Source organism: Leucopleurus acutus, assembly GCF_964270905.1.
Source record: "Leucopleurus acutus genome assembly, chromosome: 4".
Classification (NCBI taxonomy): Eukaryota; Metazoa; Chordata; class Mammalia; order Artiodactyla; family Delphinidae; genus Leucopleurus; species Leucopleurus acutus.
This window is the reverse complement of record NC_139146.1, coordinates 71,615,411-71,634,254: the sequence shown is the minus strand read 5'-3', so window position 1 is coordinate 71,634,254 and position 18,844 is coordinate 71,615,411. Positions and strand designations below refer to the sequence as shown.

Genomic DNA, 18,844 nt, shown 5'->3' with positions numbered 1-18,844 from the left:
TTCAAAAATTTTATACAACTTACTGTATTGTAAATTGATTTCCATCACAGGCCATATAAAACCAGTCTCTGCAAAGATTTCTATAAAGTCGAGTTTTTGTTTTTGTGTAAAATTATATGTCACACCCAAGAATAAAATCCAAATATTTGCTTAAAAAATTGAGCTTTTTATTTTCAAAAGTTAATTTTAATGGGAAGACTGGTTTATAATAAGTCAAAATTGTGGCATTGTCTTTGATATAGCAATACATATGTCATTTTAAAATTTTCAAACTATTTTTGTTTTAATGTCAACCAAAGCAGAAAACGTAATTTTTAAGATCTGTAGAAATAATTGGAATTAGAGTCAGATCACATAAGACAAGGTTTTTTTTAATTAAAAAAAAGCCTTTTTAATAGACTTTATTTTTTTACTTTTTATAAATTTATTTATTTATGGCTGCATTGGGTCTTTGTTGCTGCACACAGGCTTTTTCTAGTTGTGGCGAGCGGGGGCTACTCTTCGTTGCGGTGCGTGGGCTTCTCATTGCGGTGGCTTCTCTTATTGTGGAGCACAGGCTTTAGGTTCGCGGGCTTCAGTAGTTGTGGCTCGTGGGCTCTAGAGCGCAGGCTCAGTAGTTGTGGCGCATGGGCTTAGTTGCTCCACTGCACGTGGGATCTTCCCGGACCAGGGCTCGAACCCGTGTCCCCTGTATCGGCAGGCGGATTCTTAACCATTGCACCACCAGGGAAGACCCTGTAGACTTTATTTTTTATAAAGACTTTTTTTCAGAGAGCAGTTTTAGGTTCACAGCCAAATTGAGAGGAAAGTACAGAGATTTCCCATAGAGCCCTTCTCCCATTCATGCATAGCTTCTCATATTAACAACATCCTCCATCAAGGTGGTGTATTTGTTACCACTGATGAGTCTAAACTGACACATCATAATCACCTAAAGTCCATAGTTTACATTATGGCTCACTTTTGGTATTGTACATTGTAGGGTTTGGACACATGTGTAATGACATATATCCACCATTATAGTATCACACAGAGTATTTTCCCTGCCCTAAAAATCCTCTGTGCTCTGCCTAATCATCCTCCCACCCCTCCCCGGCAACCACTGATTTTTTTTTTTTTTTTTTTTACTGTCACCATAGTTTTGTCTTTTCCAGAATGTCAGTATGTACAATATGTAGCTTTTTCAGATTGGCTTCCTTCACTTTAGCATTATGCATTTAACATTTCTTCATGTCCTCTCATGGCTTGATAGTTCATTTCTTTTTAGTGCTGAATAATATTCCACTGTTTGGATGTACCACAGTTTATCCATTCATCTACTGGAGGACATCTTGGTTGGCAATTATGAATAAAGCTGCTGTAAACATCCATGTGTGGGTTTTTGCATGGACATGGTTTCAACTTGGGTGAATACCAAAAAGCACCAGCTGCTGAGTCGTAAGGTAAAAAGTGTGTTTAGTTTTGTAAGAAACTGCCAACTGTTTTCCAAAGTGACTGTGTCGCTTTGCATTTTTACCAGCAGTGTATCAGAGTTCTTGTTCCTCTGCATCCTCTCCAGCAGTTGGTATTGTCATTGTTCTGGACTTGGCCATTCTAATAGGTGTGCAGTGGTATCTCACTGTTGTTTAAATTTGCATTTCCCTGATGATATATGCTGTGGAACATCTTTTCTATGCTTATTTGCTATCTGAATATCTTTTCTGGTGAGATGTCTGTTAAGGTCTTTGGCCCATTTTTTAAAAAATTTTTTAAAAACTTTTATTAGAGTACAGTTGATTTACAATGTTGCATTAGTTTCTGCTGTACAGCAAAGTGTGTCAGTTATACATATACATATATCCACTCTTTTTTAGATTCTTTTTCCATATAGGTCATTACAGAGTATTGAGAAGAGTTCCCTGTGCTATGCAGTGGGTCCTTATTAGTTATCTATTTTATATGTGGTAGTGTGTAGATGTCAATCCCAATCTCCCAATCTATCCCCCCCCCGACACACCCCCACTTCCCCCCCACCCCTGGTAACCATAAGTTTGCTTTCTATACCTGTGACTTAGCACTTTTCTCTGTATGGGAAGATGCTAGAGTCTGGGCTCATTGAAATCATTCCTTTGATATGCACCTTAGCTGTCTAGGGCCAGTGTCCTGTTCTTTCCCATCTTGAGTCCCCTTAGGGTGCACTGTTGGGAGTTGGATAATTTTTATTTTTATTTTATTTTATTTTTAATTTTTAAAATTTATTTATTTTTGGCTGTGTTGGGTCTTCATTGCTGCATGCAGGCTTTTCTTTAGTTGCAGTGAGCGGGGGCTACTCTTCGTTGTGGTGCACGGGCTTCTCATTTCAGTGGCTTCTCTTGTTGTGGAGCACAGGCTCTAGGCACGTGGGCTTCAGTAGTTGTAGCTTGTGGGCTCTAGAGCGCAGGCTCAGTAGTTGTGGCGCACGGGCTTAGTTGCTCTACGGCATGTGGGATCTTCCTGGGCCAGGGCTAGGACCTGTGTCCCCTGCATTGGCAGGAGGATTCTTAACCACTGTGCCACCAGGGAAGCCCGGGAGTTGGTCCATTTTTAAATCCGGTTCTTTTCTTTTTGTTGAGTTTTAAGAGTTCTTTGTATGTTTTTTTTTTAAACAACCCTTTATTAGACGTGTGTTTTGCAAATATCAATATTTTCTCCCAGTCTGTAACTTGTCTTCTTATTCTCTTGATACTGTCTTTTGCAGAGCAGAAGTTTTTCATTTGAATGAAGTCCAGCTTATCAATATCCTTATTAGTTCTGTCATGGACTGTGCTTATGGTGTTATATCTAAAACATCATTGCCATACTCAAGGTCATCTATGTTTGTACTAATGTGATCTATTAAGAGTTTTATAGTTTTGCATTTTAAATTTAGGTTTATGATACCTTTTAAGTTAATTTTTGTAAAGGGCCTGGTGCTTTCTATTTTGGAATGTTATTAGTTACTGATTCAATTTCTTCAATAGATACAGGCCTAGTTAGATTGCCTGTTTCTTCTTGTGTGAGTTTTTGAAGTTTTCTTCGCGTGTCTTTCAAAGAATTGGTCCATTTCATCTAGGTTATCAAATTGGTGGACATAGAGTTGTTCATAGTATTTCTTCATTCTTTTAAATATTCATGGGATGTGTAGTGATGTCTGTTTTTTATATCTGATATTAGTAATTTGTGTCTTTTCTCTTTTTTTCCTTAGTTAGCCTGGCTAGAGGTTTATGGATTTTACTGATTTTTTTCAAAGAACCAACTTTTGGTTTCGTTGATTTTTCTCTATTAATTTCATGTTTTTTGTTTCATGATTTCTGCCCTAATTATTATTATTGCTTTTCTTCTCTTTACTTTGCATTTAGTTGCTCTTTCTAGTTTTTAAAAATGGAGGCTTAGTTTATTGATTTTCAGATCTCCTTTTCTAATATATGCATTCAGTGCTATAAATTTCCCTCTAAGGATCTTTATTGTTTTTTTTGCTCTATCCCACAAATTTTGTTTTCATTTTCATTCAGTCAAAATATTTAAAAATTTTTTCTTGAGATTTCTTCTTTGACCCCTGTGTTATTTAGAAGTGTTGTTTAATCCATGTGTTTCGAGATTTTTCTATCTTTCTGTCATTGATTTTGAGCTTAATTTCATTGTGGTCTGAGAGTAGATGCTGTGTGATTTCTGTTCTTTTAAATTTGTTTGGTGAATGTTCTATGTGAGCTTGAAAAGAATGTGTATTCTGCTGTTGCTGAAGTAGTCTATAGAGGTCAATTATAACCAGTTGGTTGATGGTGTTGTTGAGTTCAACTATGTCCTTATTGGTTTTCTGACTGCTATACCAGTCCATTTCTTACAGAGGGGTGTTGAAGTCCCCAACTATAATAGTGGATTCATCTGTTTCTCCTTGTATTTATTTCTATCAGTTTTTGCTTCATGTACTTTGTTCTCTTGTTCGGTAGATACATGTTGAGGATTGTTATGTCTTCTTGGAGAACTGACCTCTTTATCATTCTCTAATGACCCCCCCCCCCTTTTTTTTTTCGGTACACGGGCCTCTTGCTGTTGTGGCCTCTCCCGTTGCAGAGCACAGGCCCCAGATGCCCAGGCTCAGCGGCCATGGCTCACGGGCCCAGCCGTTCCACGGCATGTGGGATCTTCCTGGACCGGGGCACGAACCTGTGTCCCCTGCATTGGCAGGCGGACTCTCAACCACTGCGCCACCAGGGAAGCCCTCTAATGCCCCTCTTTATCCCTCATAAATTTCTTTCCTTTTAAGTCTTGCTCTGTATGAAATGAGAATGGCTACTCTGTCTTTCCTTTTATTAGTGTTAGCATGGTATATCTTTTTCCATCCATTTACTTTTAATCTTTGTGTCTGTTTATTTAAAGTGGGTTTCTGGTGGGTCTTGGTTTTTGATCCACTTTGACAATCTCTGTCTTTTAATTGATTCATTTAGACCAGTGATGTTCAAAGTGATTATTGATACAATTGGATTAATTTCTATCATATTTGTTTTGTTTGTTGCCCTTGTTCTTTGTTTCTTTTCTTTTCTTTTTTATTTCCTTCTAGTCTTTTTCTGCCTTTTATGGTTTTGAGTATTTCATCTAATTCTGTTTTGTCTCCTTTGTTAGCATATCAATTATACTACTTTTTAAACTGTTTTTAGTCATTGTCCTGTAGTTTCCAATATATATTTACAACTAATTCAAGTCCACTTTCAAATAATACTATACTGTTTCATGAGTAGAGTGAGTGCCTTATAGTAAAATAATTCTAATTCTTCCCTCCCTTCCCTTCTACCAGTGCTGTCCTTCATTTCACTTATAGGCATACATAATTGAATTCATTGTTGCTATTATTATTTTGAACAAATTGTTGTCTATTAGATCAATTAAGACTAAAAATTGTAGAAGTTTGTGTTTTACATTCTTATTCTTTCTTCGATACTCTTCCTTTCTTTATGTAGATCTGATTTTCTGACCTATATCATTTTCCTTCTCTCTAAAGAACTTTTTTTTAACATATTTTGCAAGGCAGGTCTATTGGCAACAAATTCTCTCAACTTTTGTTTGAGAAAGTCTTTATTCTCTTTCACTTTGGAAGGATAACTTTGCAGGGTACAGAATTCTTGGTTTGTTTGTTTGTTTCTATCAACATTTGAAGTATTTCACTCCTCTCTCTTCTTGCTTGCATGAGGTGGGTGTAATTCTTATCTTTGTTCCTCTACAGGTAAGATTTAGTTTTTTTTCCTCCTCTGGCCTCTTCCAGGATTTTTTAATTTATCTTTGATTTTGAACAGGATATCCTGGGTATGTGTTTTTGTTTGTTTGTTTGGCATTTATCCTGCTTGTTATTTTCCGACCTTCCTGGATGTGTGGTTTTGGTATCTGATATTAGTTTGGGGAAATTCTCAGTCATTATTGTTTCAATTATTCTGTTTCTTTCTTTCTTCTCCTATTCTTATTACATGTATATTAGATCTTTTGTTGTTGTCCCACAGTTCTTGGATATTCTATTTTTTTTTTCAGTCTTTTTTCTTTTTTGCTCTTCTCTTTCTTTTCAGGTTTCTATTGATATAGCCTCAAGCTCAGATATTCTTTCTTTAGCCCATCAATGGCTCTCTTTATTTCAGTTACAGTGTTTTGGATCACTACTGTTTCTTTTTGACTCTTAGAATTTCCTTCTCTCTGCTTACATTGCCCATCTTTTCTTGCATGCTTTCTTTCTACTTTATCCATTAGATACCATATTAATCATGGTTGTTTTGAATTCCCAGACTGGTAACTCCAACATCCTGCCATATCTGAGTTTGGTTATGATGCTTGCTCTGTCTCTTCAAACTGTTTTTGTTTTGTTTTTTCCTTTTAGCATGCCTTGTAATATTTTCTTGGTAGTTGGACATGGACTTACAGTATCAAGTGTAAGAGACTCTCAGTAATGTGAGTGAGGCTCTCAGTAATGTGAGTGGTGAGGTGTGTGTTGGGGGGTCAGCCTATGCCTCCAGACTGTGGATTTCACAAGTGCTTCTCAGTTTTCTTCCCTACCTTAGGTGGTACAGGGTGGCCAGAGGGAGCTGGGGTTGGGTATTTCCCTTCTCCTAGCTCAGTTAGGCTCTGGTTAAAGAGTTTCTTAATTTCTCCTGAGGGCAGACTTTGTTAAGAAGAACAGAATGCTTTGGAGTATTTCAAAATATTTTTCCCCTCCCCCTGCCAGAAACTTGAGGGGATTTTTCTTTGATATTCATTATGAGAACCAGGTGGAGCTATTGGAGATAAAACTCACAAGTATGGGCTTCCCCCTATTATTGGTCCCCTTGGAGTTTTTTTGTTTTTGGCGGTACGCGGGCCTCTCACTGTTGTGGCCTCTCCCGTTGCAGAGCACAGGCTCCGGACGCGCAGGCTCAGCGGCCATGGCTCACGGGCCCAGCCACTCCGCGGCATGTGGGATCTTCCCGGACCGGGGCACGAACCCGTGTCCCCTGCATCGGCAGGTGGACTCTCAACCAGTACGCCACCAGGGAAGCTCCCTCTTGGAGTTTTTAACTCTCAGAGTTGTCCACACTGAGCCTCTAGCAGTTTGTCAGTTAAAGTTCAGGTTTTCTTACCCTGGCACTGGTTCCCATGGAAGCTTCTGCTCATGGGTTTCTGTTCCCGTAAGTTGTGATTCTCTGCACCTGCCTGTCTCCAGTTTTGGGAGTAGTGGTATGCCCTATGACCTCACTCCTCTTATGAATCTTAAAAGAGCTGTTGCTTTTTCAATATGTTTATCTTTTTACTTTTTTAAGATGGAGTGGTGACTTCTAAGTGTCTTTTCGTGCCGGAATGAAAACCGGAAGTCTCTCCTCACTTTTTCTATTACCATACAGTTTCCTTTCCTGGAGGCAACCAGTATTACCAGCCTCTGTGCATCCTTCCAGAGCTAGCCTACTATTCTTAAAATTTTTTAAATTAAGGTGAAATTATTGGTTTTTGAAGGAATATTCCATTAAAATCTTCTGTTTCTATGGTTATAAACCATTTCTCATTATGCTGTCATGTTTGTATGTTTTTCTATCTCTGAAACATCTTTCCCCTTGTCTGATTTTCTGTATTTGCCGAATTTTAATTAATTTTATTGGAATTTTAAAATAAGTTAGTTTATGCTGCAGTGAAAACAATCCTCAAATTGTTAGTGCTTAAAATGCAAAAATTTATTTCTTATTCATGTCAAGTTCATGCCTTTTAGGCAAGTTGTGTTCTGCCTACAGGTTTGGCAATGCACTTCCATATCAACACCTGCCTCCATAATTACAGAGACAGTGGGAAAGAGGTACAGAGCCCAGTGCCAACAGTTAAATGCTTCCATTGGAAGTTTATATATCAATTCTACTCACATTTCATTGGCCAACACAAATCACATGACCATGCCTGACTTCAGGAGAGAGAAGGAAAGCCTAGAAGGAGAGGGAAAGTGAGTAATATTGTTAATATCCTCTATATCTTTATTATTATTATCATTTTTTACTGGTTGATTTGTTGTTTTTTGAGAGGAGTCTCCTCAAGTCCCTAAGCCTGGTTGTAGACATTCCTTTGGTAAGCCTGACCACCACTGTATCCCCCCAAGAGAGTGAATATCTTAGAAAAGGAACCGGTTTCACGTCTCACACCTTTGTTTAGAATTCTGCCAAGATCATTATCCTTGGAATTCAGAACATTTTGATGAATCTTGTATTTCCAGTTCTTTTAACACTGGTGATTTTTTTTTTTTGTATACGTGCTATTCTGTGTTGATAAATAGTACAGGCTCCGTCACAGCCTGGCATGAGATTTTATTCTGTCTTATCCTGCTCTTAAAGGATAGTCAGAGTCTGTTGAAAGTTGCAGTTAGTATTTAGCCCAGTGAATTTGATGGAGGGGGGGATTGAGCATTATCTTCTGGGGTGCACCTCGGTGGAGTAGACTTGTAAGCCCGCTCTTGAGCACAGCAATAATGGTTGATGTCAGGGCAGATTACTTCTCCTTTCCCATTGTTCTTACCTTAGAATACCTTTGTGGGAGCTTAGAATTTCAGGGGTGGGGTGATACCCCTTTTTAATTTCTAATGTTGCTAGAGTTTTCCCTTTTGTGTTGATTAAGTTATCTCAGGGGCTATTTGAACAGGCAGCTGACCTTGTTAACTATGTATTCCTAGGTTATCCTGTAAGTAGTATTTCCTCCTTTTAAGCTAATTGTTTGGATGCAGGTTGATTCAGGTCTTTAACAAGAAGAAAAGAAACAGTTTAAAACCTGTTATTTTCTGGAAACATTAGGTTACATCTCAAAATGTATGTAAGGTAGAGTATGCAAATATACTGGATTTATGTACTGAAGACAAGAAGTTTACCTCTTCCTCTGTCATTCTGTGCTACTCTTATCTCCTCTAAAGGCTGTAAAATGGAACCTTATGAAGCAGTTAATATTCATTTTGTTTAATAAAATGTTTGAAAGTCTATATATTGGTTTATTTTTTTACAGTGCATATCATGTATTACCTTTGACATCATTTATTTAATCAACAAATGCTTATTGTGTACCTGTGAGCTAGGAGATGGTGCTAGGGATTATAAATGTAAACAAGACAGTCTCTGCCCTTCTGGAGCTTGTTTTTAGTCATGTAGGCAAAGATTAAACAAATACATGATAAACTCTATGATGAAAAACTAAGTTTGTCTAGAGTGTGATAGGTTTTGGTTATTTCAGATTAGCATGGTGGGGAAGGCCTCTTTGTGGGAGCATTTGCAGTCATCTGGGAGCAAAGGAAGGAAGGGAGGGGGCAAGTCATACTCAAGGGAAAGACCTTTCCAGGCAGAGGAGTTAGCAAGTGCATAGGCCCTGATGTGGGAATAAGCTTCTTCAACTTGAAGAGTAGCAGGAAAGCTGGTGTAGCTAGAATAGAGGAAAGGAAATGTTAGGGAGACCATGGGGATATTTTTCTGCATTTGATGGGAAACCAGTGGAGGATTTTTGGGTGCAAGTGAATAAATTTATATTCTAAAAAGATCACTCTGGTGACTGTGTAGAATTAAGGGGTGAGTAGACGCAGCAGCATCAGCTAAGAGGCGACAGGAATTGTTTGGGCCACAGATGATGATGGCTCTGACTAGGTGGTAAGCAGTGGATGGGAGAGAAGTGGCCAGATTTAAGGTATACAGTATTTTGAAAGCCGGGTTGACAGACTTGCTGATGGATTAGATACGAGGGTGTGAGGTAAAGAAAGGAATAAAAGTGACTGCCAGATTTCTGGCCTGAGCATCTAGAAGAATTGTGGTGTTATTTACTGAAGTGAAGTGCTGGGAGTAGGCAGAGATTTAGGGGGCTGTATTAAGAGCTGTGTTTGACATCTCGTTAGATGTGCAGACAGGTATTTGAATTTGCAAGGTTAGTGCTCAGTAGAGAGAGGTCTGGGCTAGAGATACCATCTATATGCTAACAAATTCCAGATTCGAATTTAAGGCCTTTAGCCTGGATAAGGTCCAGAGGTAAATGTCAGTGGAGAAAAGGGGCAAGGACTGGCCCTGGGCTCTCCAACATGTTGAGTTGGAGAAGAGGCAGAGGAAAAGCAGCTCTTGAGGAAAAGGAAGAAAACCAGGAGAGTGTGGCATCTTGCCATCCAAGTGAAGAAAGTGTTTCAAAAAGGCAGGAGAGGAATGCTGCCGTGGAGTCAACTAAGATGAGGACTGATTATTGACCTTTGGATTTCATGAGGTGTGGAGGTCATCAGTGACACTGGCCAGCGGCCCTGGGGGTAGAAGAGAGGAGAGAATGAGATGAAGAAGGGGAGCTAGTGAAATACTGAATAGAGACAGTTGTCTGGAGGACTTTTATTGTAAAGGGGAGTAGAGAAACAGGGCAGTCAAGACAGGGCTTTTGCGGTGGAGGAGGGAGGAGGGCTCCCCCCTTTTATTCTCTTTAAGGTGAGTGATCATTATGGTATATTTGTATGCTAATAGACATGATCCCTTAGGAATGGAGAAAAAAGATGTGAGATTTTTGTCACCTTGACGTTGATGTTCTCCTTTTTTGTTAGTAAGAGGTGGTTGAGGTTAGGTTGGAAGTTTTCTCTACCCCACCCTCTTCAGGGAGCCTTTGTGATTTTCTTTTGTTTTCCTCTTTTTGGCTTGCTTAGTCTTATTGTGTATCTTGATAGATTTTTATCTTTCACATTTCTGGTAAATGGTGATTATTAGGAAGTTGAACCAATTGTGTATTTAAAAAAATGGGAAAGACATTTAACAGGGAATGTGTTTCCCAAGGCCCATTGTTTACCACAAAAAGGAAACCGCTGACTTCTTGTTGTATCAGTAAAGATAAAATTATTTTGTGAATACAGTACTCCTTTTGTGAGTAACATTTTTCATACTGTGATCAAAAGAAATTATTATATGAAACAGTAAGCTAATTGGAAATGTAGACTTTTGTTACAAATGGGAATTTACTTAGTGGGAGCCCTTAACATTTTTTGATTTCTCTTCAGAACATTTAAAATTCTTCTAATGGTGGAGATAGTTGTCATTTAAATTATGAAAAAATATAGTTTAACAAATTTAAAAGTTAGGTATCTAGTTCTTAATTTCTTGAAATGTAATAAAAAGTTTTAACTAATTTTAAGGGAGAAAATGTAGCAATACAGTGTGGTGGGAATATTTTTCACTCTGAAGCAGAAGAAGGAAATCCACAGTACTGTAAATATAGCTAATATTATAGTGAGAATATATTCAAGGGGTAAGTAGAGCATCCATCACAAACTAGTATCTCCCCTCCCATTAAAAATTCATGCTTGGTAGAAAATGCCTCAGGTGAAGTTTGATTTAAAACAACAAAATTCATAGAAGATGAGGATGTTGTAATAATAGATTTCGGTTTACTGGAGACTGGCCTTCCTGAACCCTTGGACTTTTCAGTTGGAATTTTATCCCCTACTTCTGTCCTCTAGTGCCCCCTACCTCCCATACCTGCTCCAAAAAAAAAAAAAAAAAGAAAAGTATATATATCTTTGGCAGTAATAAAGTCTCCCAACTTCTGAGTATCTAAGAAGTGTACCTGTGAAAAAAAAAAAAAAAAGAAGTGTACCTATGGACAAGCATCTCAGAAAGCTAGAGATTATAAAATGTTCAGATTCCAAGCCATGTTGTATTATAGATACAACTTTGTTGCCTAAATGTGATTCTCAACTTTTTTTTTTGCCTACATATAATTTGCACATAAGGAAATAAATGTATGTACATATGTATGTATGTCAGATAGTGATAAATTCTATGATGAAAACAAAATGGAAATAGGGCAGTGGCATGGGAGGTCCTCTGAATCTCCTTTTTCTCATTTACCAACTGGGAATAATAATAACCTACCTCTTTAGAGTTGTGTGGTCTTAATTTTGTGTGAAATGCACCTGGTTTGATACCTGGTATCACACCAGGTAATTGGGTACATGTTATTCTACTTTCCCTTTCTTTCTGTAATTTGAGTCATCCAAGTCTGCAGTTTACTGCCATATAATACAGTGTGCGTTAAAACCATGAGTTTAAACTAGAGTATGTTTAAACCATGTCCTTCGTGTAGTTTTGAAGTTCTTGCTGAAAAAGTAAATAACACAAACAAACCTTGAAGGGGCCTCATGTTTAGTGAAATAAGCCAGTCACGAAAGGACAAATACTGTATGATTCCACTTAAATGAGGTACCTAGAGTAGTCAAACTCATAGAAACAGAAGGCATAATGCTTGTTGACAGCATTAAGTGCAGAGTTTCAGTTTTGCAAGATGAAAAGAGTTCTGGAGACGGATGGTGGTGGTGTTTGTGCAACAATGTGAATGTACTTAGTGCCACTGAGCTGTACACTTAAAAATGGTTAAGATGGCAAATTATATGTTATGTGTATTTTACACAGTTTTAAAAAAAAGTGAATCATAAAACTACTCTATTTTGGTAAGGCTTGCCCTCCTTATTTTTGGTAGATGTTAGTGAATTGTTTTTCTCTTTCCATTTTAATAAGATAATAATTGACATGCAGCACTGTATAAGTTTAGGGTGTGTGGCATAATATATCGTGAAGTGATTATAAATCAAGTTGTTCTTGACTAAATCTGAAATAGTGGGTTGCTGTTCTTATATCATAAATCTGTGTGAGATTCCCAGAAACTGAACACTATTGATTATCAGAAGTTTTCATCATCTTAACTTCCAGAGGTGTCAGATCTTAAACTGTTGCTTTGAGAGCAAAGAGTATAGTATAGTATAGAAAAGACTTTTTTGTTTTGTTTTGCTTTGTCTCGCATGTCAATTTAAAAAATATTTGTTGAGTCCTCATTATGTTGGATGAACAACAGTAACAACGTTTGTTGAGTGCTATCTGCTGGCTGTTGTTCTAAGTTTATGCTTAATAATACTTATAATACTTCTAACACTTTATAATCCTTATAAAAAGTCTTACAGTTGAGAAACCCAAGGCTCTGATTTAAAAAGTGATTTTCTACTTTAAAAATGATTTTAGAGGAATTTAATGCATAGAAACAAAGGGAGGGCATTCCACATGGAAGAAAGATCTGGGCGTAGGAAGGAATGGGACATGTTTGCATAGAGCAGAGTTCAGCCTGACTAGTCTAGAGAACATTAGGGAAACGGGCTAACAGTTTATTCTCTTCCATTAGGACCTTGACTCTGAGGCTAAGGAATTTCTGTACTTTATTCTATAGGCATTGGGACTGTCACTGAATTACCAAGGCAGGGAGTTTTGTGATCAGAGTCTTGCATTTGGAATATGCACTTGGCAGCAATATCTGAGATGCATCAGAGTAGTGAGAGAGGGGAGGTCAGAGACCACTTAGAATTTTTTTGATGGAAGAGTATTTTAGTATTGCAGCAGTTGGGGTCAGAGTGTAAATGACTGACTTGGTGAGTTGAGAAAGTAGAGGACCAAATGTGTAGTAAGAGGAAATAAAGAGAAGTCTATGGTGCATGAGCGTAAGTAAGATTTTTTTCTTCCTTAATGGTCATCTGAATATACAGGTCAGATGTAAGTTTGGCTTTGAAAAGGGAAGATTTGGAGGGTCCAAGAGGACAGGAAGAGGGACTTTAGCAGCCTTGAACTGAACTTGAAGAGTTTACATTGGGCATCTTCTTTCAGTTTAAGAGATGAGGGTATACAGTAGAGAGTACAGGGCTATGGTGGGCCTGGGAACTTGAAGGATAGAAAAGTTTCAACCTCACTAAGAGACAACTCAGTAGGGTCAACCGTCAGTCTTTAGAGTGTGAGATAGAATAATAGTAGTATACTTCTGTTAGTCTTTTATACGAATAATTTACATGGAGTAGAATCTCTCTTATACAATATTGATTGTACAATCACCAGTAGTTAGAATGGTTAAATAAAAAATTTGTTTGAAATGAAGAATAATAGGAAGGATATATGCCTTAAATATTTTATAGTTGATAAGTGTATAAATGCTCGTACATCATCAATCTTTTGATGTATAGCTGAGACCTTTTCTTTAGGATATTTTTAAAGTAACTTGCCTTTTTCAAATCGTACAGCTTAATTTTCAGAGACAAAGCATTTTCTTTTTGCACTCATGTTTTTGATATAATATTTAACTAAATTATATAATTATAGTAGATACAACAGGCATAAAAAGATTTTGGAACAAATATAAGATAATTTGCTCTTGGTAGGCATGCAACTCAATTGTTGGGAGAAAAATGAGATGGTGTACCAGAGAGGACTCCCCATTTCCCCCCAAAAGGAAATTGAAACTTGGGAGTTATGGTTTGTCCATGGTTTTAGGATTGGCAAGAGTCTGGTTTTATCTTGAATCTAATGTTTGTCCTATTATGTAGTGTTGCAAGGTGATAAGGAATAATATGTGAAATACTGGTTAGTGGTGAAGTTATAGACTATATATATTTTTTTAATACAGTAGATTTATTGAGATATAATTCACATACCATGCAAGTCATCAATTTATAGTATACAATTTGAGGTTTTTTATATTGACAGAATTGTGCAACCATCACCACAATTGATTTTAGAATATTTTCATCATCCCCAAAAGAAATCTCGTATCCATTAGCTCCCCATCTCCTCCCCCGCTGTTCGGAGTCAACCACTAATCTATTTTCTCTCTATACTGTATGGATTTGTCTATTCATATAAATGGAATAATGTAATATGTAGCCTTTTGTGACTGGCTTCTTTCACTTAGCATAATGTGTTTCAGGTTCATCTATGTTGTAGCATGTATCAGTATTTTTTATGGCAGAATCCATTGGATGGACATACCACATTTTATTTATCCATTCATCAGTTGATGACATTTGTATTGTTTCTGTCTTTTGGCTGTTACAAATAATGCTATTATGATGGTTTCTGTAGTGTAGTGGTTATCACAAATAATGCTATTGTACACATATTTTTACATGGATGTTATTTTTTCATTTCTTTTGCTATATACCTGGGAGAGAATGGTTGGTCATTTTTAACTTTTGAGGAACTGCCAGACTGTTTTCCAAAGTGGCTGTACCATTTTATATTCCTACCAGCAGTGTGAGAGAGGGTTCCAGCCGTACACTTGCCAAACACTTGTTATTATCTGTCTTTTTGATTATAACCATCCTAGTGGGTATGTGTATGTTTTTAAAGTGATTTTATTTTTCTGACTATAATAGTAATAAATGCCCTTTGTGGATATTTTGGAAAATATAGAAAAGGATAAAAGAAAAAATCATTTATTTTTAAATCACTATTTAGAAATAATATTGAGTGGCTTTTTTCTCCATGTTTTAAAGTAATTTTTAAAATATGGCTAAGGGTCCTGCCTTTTTTGTTGTTTAACAGCATTTCCCCATGTTTTTTGAAGTTGTATTTTAATTTTATCCTATCAGAGAATGTCTCTTTTGTTCTCTTTGGCTTTTGTGTTATTTTTTATTAATTTTTCAAATTTTACAATTATTTCAGAGGAGCCTGGAGGTGGAGTGGGAATAAATTTTTGTGGTTAATCTAACATGTTAACTAGAAATTACTTCTAGGTTAACTGCAGCATAATATTCTATCTGCTGAATAAACCATAACTTAGCCAACCATTACCCTATTTCAGACATTTATATTTCTTACAATTTTTCTTTATAAATAATGTAAAAAAAATTATATGTAAAATTCGGTCTTCATTTTGAGTTCTCAGGAATGAAGTTACTGGGTCAATCAATAGCTATGCACGTATTAAAGATTCTTGTTACATATTGACAAATTGCTTTTCAGAATTTATATTTCCTCTAGCAATGTATATGTATTCCTTTCTTACTGTACCTTCACTAGCAATGAGTAAATGGGTAACAATTGAGTTTTAAGGTCACTTGAGCAGGGATTTTTTTGAGTTTGTTCACTGATGTATGTATTGCTGGAAGATAGTAGGTACTGAATATATGTAGAATGCTACCAGTAGGAAAGAAAAGGGTTTCTCTGAAGGACAAGGAAATAATCTACCATTCAACTTTCCAGGAAAGTAGCCTTGTTACACTGATCATATAACAGCTCATGTGTTTATAAAAAAGGGATGAAAGAGTAAAATTAAGCAAAAAAAAAAAAGTAAAATTAAGCTTATTTGGGGAACTTGTTTTAAATTTTATATTGTTTGAACATTTACATGTTTCAAAGTCAAAATGACACTTTGAAAAGGCCTAACTTCCATCCCTGTTTCCTTACTATAACCCTGCTTTTTTTATACCAATTTCTTCTGTATCTTTACAGTGCTTTTTAATAAAAATTAACAAATAAGAATAGATATTCTTACTTCCGTCTTTCTCTCCCCTTTTTAAAAACACAGACTATAACAAAGTATATATACATATACCTTTTCTGTACTTGCTTATTTAGCACATTCTGGTGATGTTTGTATAGAAGTACACAGAGTGCTTCCTTATTTATTTTTACAGCTGCACCGTATTCCTTCTAATGGATGTACCATAGGTGATTTTACCAGTCCTCTTAAGTTGCTTTCAATGTGTTTCACTTTTACAAATAATCCCACAATAATCCTGCTGCACACTTTATTTTGTGAATGTGTGATTATATCTGTAGGAGAATGTCCCCGAAGGAGAGTTGTTGGGTCAAAAAATAAATACATTCTTGGTTTTGTAGGTATTGACACTTCCACCAGCAATGGGGAGTGCTCATTTCTTGGGGTTCCTCGGTGTACCTTTTGAAAAACAATAGTCCTAGGGTCATTACCTCAAATCCCATAATATATGTATCCTCAGGTACTATAGAAGAACTCAGGATGATGACCCTTGTGTCGTCAAGAAACAGGTAATTATGTTTAGATGGTGAGGAAATTTGTAATATACTTGAGAAAGATATTACAGGTGGTGAAAAAAATTTACATTAGAACCTTTAAAGACAAATTCTGGGAATTCCCTGGCGGTTCAGTGGTTAAGACTTGGTGCTTTCACTACCATGGCCAGGGTTCGATCCCTGGTTGGGGAAATAAGATCCCACAAGCCATGCTTCGAGGCCCAAAAAACACAAAAAACAAATTCTCATTTTCTTGTTTTTTCTCTCCAGATAGATGCTTTCACTATACCGTTGACATTTTTTTATAAGTAAGTTCTTCTTGGCCAAATTCTCAAGTAATAAAAACTAACTTCAATAATGATATATGTTATACGAAAACTGTTAAAATGTTACAGCTTTTGTTTTAAACATGGCTGTTACTAATAACCAACCATATTTCTTTTCTCTCTCTTTTTTTTGTCTTTCAGCCTTTAACATTCCACATTCTGCTTTGTACATGGTGAATCACTACTGCTTTGCACCAGTGTGCCCACTTGCGTGCCTATAAAGTACAAGCTCCAGATTGAAAAAAGCTTCTAGATGGATCTCTTCCAAATTTGGTGTCTTTTCTACAAACTCTGTGCCTCAACAACCCTTTCTAAGTGGTAAGTGATATGTACTTTTAAAAAAGAATAATAGAAATTTGTAAAACAATTTTTGTTTGGATTGCCTTCCCCCTTTTTATGCTGCATTCTCTTTTGGTATGGAATAAAAATATTTTATTCTAAAGGTTTCCCACTTCAGCAACTTGTTCTGCTCAATTTTACTCCTCTGCACCCCCAAAAATGTGTTTTGAGTAAATCTCAGAGATGTTCAAAAAACATACTGGCTAACTAGCACCTATGCTTCCAAAAAATCTTAGAATATGTAAAGGGACACACAGTGCCATGCTATAAAAAGAAGAGCTGGCATTACACACCTCTCTCATCAACTCCATAAATGTGCACATGATTTACAATTGCTAGGAATAAATATAAAAATAGGTAAACACCTTTATGTATATGTACTTTACATGCTCTGTATTATATATTGATATTTTACAAATAATTTCATTTTCATATACAAGTGGCAGTTTTTGATGTCACAAGATTATAGTTTATATTTATTTCATAATTAGAGATTTTAACTCCAAGTGTTTTTTAAATAATGATTTAAATTTATGTATATATTTACTGCTATGGGTGATTACCACTTTTAGTGGTTATTACAAGTGAGCTTATAAAACTGGGCTTACTAAAAGTAGTTTGATTTGGGAAGAAAACTGTTTTATGGAATGATAAAATTTTGGATTTAAGAAATAAAAAAGCTGTGAAAATAGAGTAATTTCAGCGCTGAACTAGAAACTGCACGTTAAGTGAGTTGTAAATGTTAGTATTTTATGATTTGTTATTGGTTCTGTTTTCATTTTGCCAGAGCCACAGATTCCAGCTTTAGGTCTGTATATTCTCTTATTATAAGGCTGAGGTAGTTTTTCCTGTTGCTCTCTTTTCCTACCTACTTAGGTATCTTGAGTCCATTGGGTCAAGAACATCCTCTTCCTAGCAATTGTAAATTATGTGCACATTTATGGAGTTGATGAGAGAGGTGTGTAATGCCAGCTGTTCTTTTTATAGCATGGCACTGTGTGTCCCTTTTCATATTCTAAGAATTTTTGGAAGCATAAGTGCTAGTTAGCCAATATGTTTTTTGAACATCTCTGAGATTTACTCAAAACACATTTTTTTGGGGGGGGGTGCAGAGGAGTAAAATTGAGCAGAACAAATTGCTGAAGTGGGAAACCTTTAAAATAAAATTATTGTTGTAAAATATCGAACATTCATTTTGAGTGTCAGTCAGCAGATAGTTACCAAATGCCTGCTGTTTATGGATAAAAATACACAATGACATTTGGCATTGTGAAGAGGTAAGTCATCAAATAGAAACCATGGCATTAGATGAGGATGCAAGGCAGGGAGGTTGAGTGAAGAATGGGGTATGTTTTAGCTCTAACTCTAACCATTAATTGCACAGTGTTCTTGAGTGTAAGTTATTAGTCTTAGTAGCCCTTGGTTTTCTCATCTATGAAATGAGTGAATTAACTAAATGGTTTATAAGGTTTTTTGCTGCTTTCATACACCTAACACTTTGTTATGAACAAATTGATAGACGTTTGTTTTTTTGAGGATACCTTTTCTTCTCTAGCCTTTCCAATAGAGATATTTTTAGACTACTTTATTTGAATTGTGGGGTTAGGATAAGGTCCCCACTATCGATCATTTTCTTTTCTTTTTTTTTTTTTTGGAAATATATTTTAAAATTATTTATTTATTTTTGGCTGCACTGGGTCTTCGTTGCTGTGCCCAGGCTTTCTCTAGTTGCAGCGAGTGGGAGCTACTCTTCGTCGCAATGTGCAGGCTTCTCATTGCAGTGGCTTCTCTCGTTGTGCAGCACGGGCTCTAGGCTCACGGGCTTCAGTAGTTGTGGCACATGGGCTCAGTAGTTGTGGCTCGCGGGCTCTAGAAGGCAGGCTCAGTAGTTGTGGC

General features: G+C 36.6%; 1 protein-coding gene across 5 annotated transcripts in view; it reads left to right on the top strand.

Annotated features, from left to right (window-relative positions):
- FRYL (FRY like transcription coactivator) overlaps positions 1 to 18,844 on the top strand; it is a 244,013-nt gene that overhangs the window by 20,314 nt on the left and 204,855 nt on the right. For 4 of the 5 annotated variants that reach the window (XM_082837769.1, XM_082837765.1, XM_082837768.1 and 1 more), the window contains exon 2: positions 16,751 to 16,927. The gene's annotated coding sequence lies outside the window, so the exon portion shown is untranslated. Of the gene's footprint in view, positions 1 to 7,367; positions 7,436 to 16,750; positions 16,928 to 18,844 lie in introns of those variants that run through there. The other variant, XM_082837766.1, reaches the window with a different exon arrangement.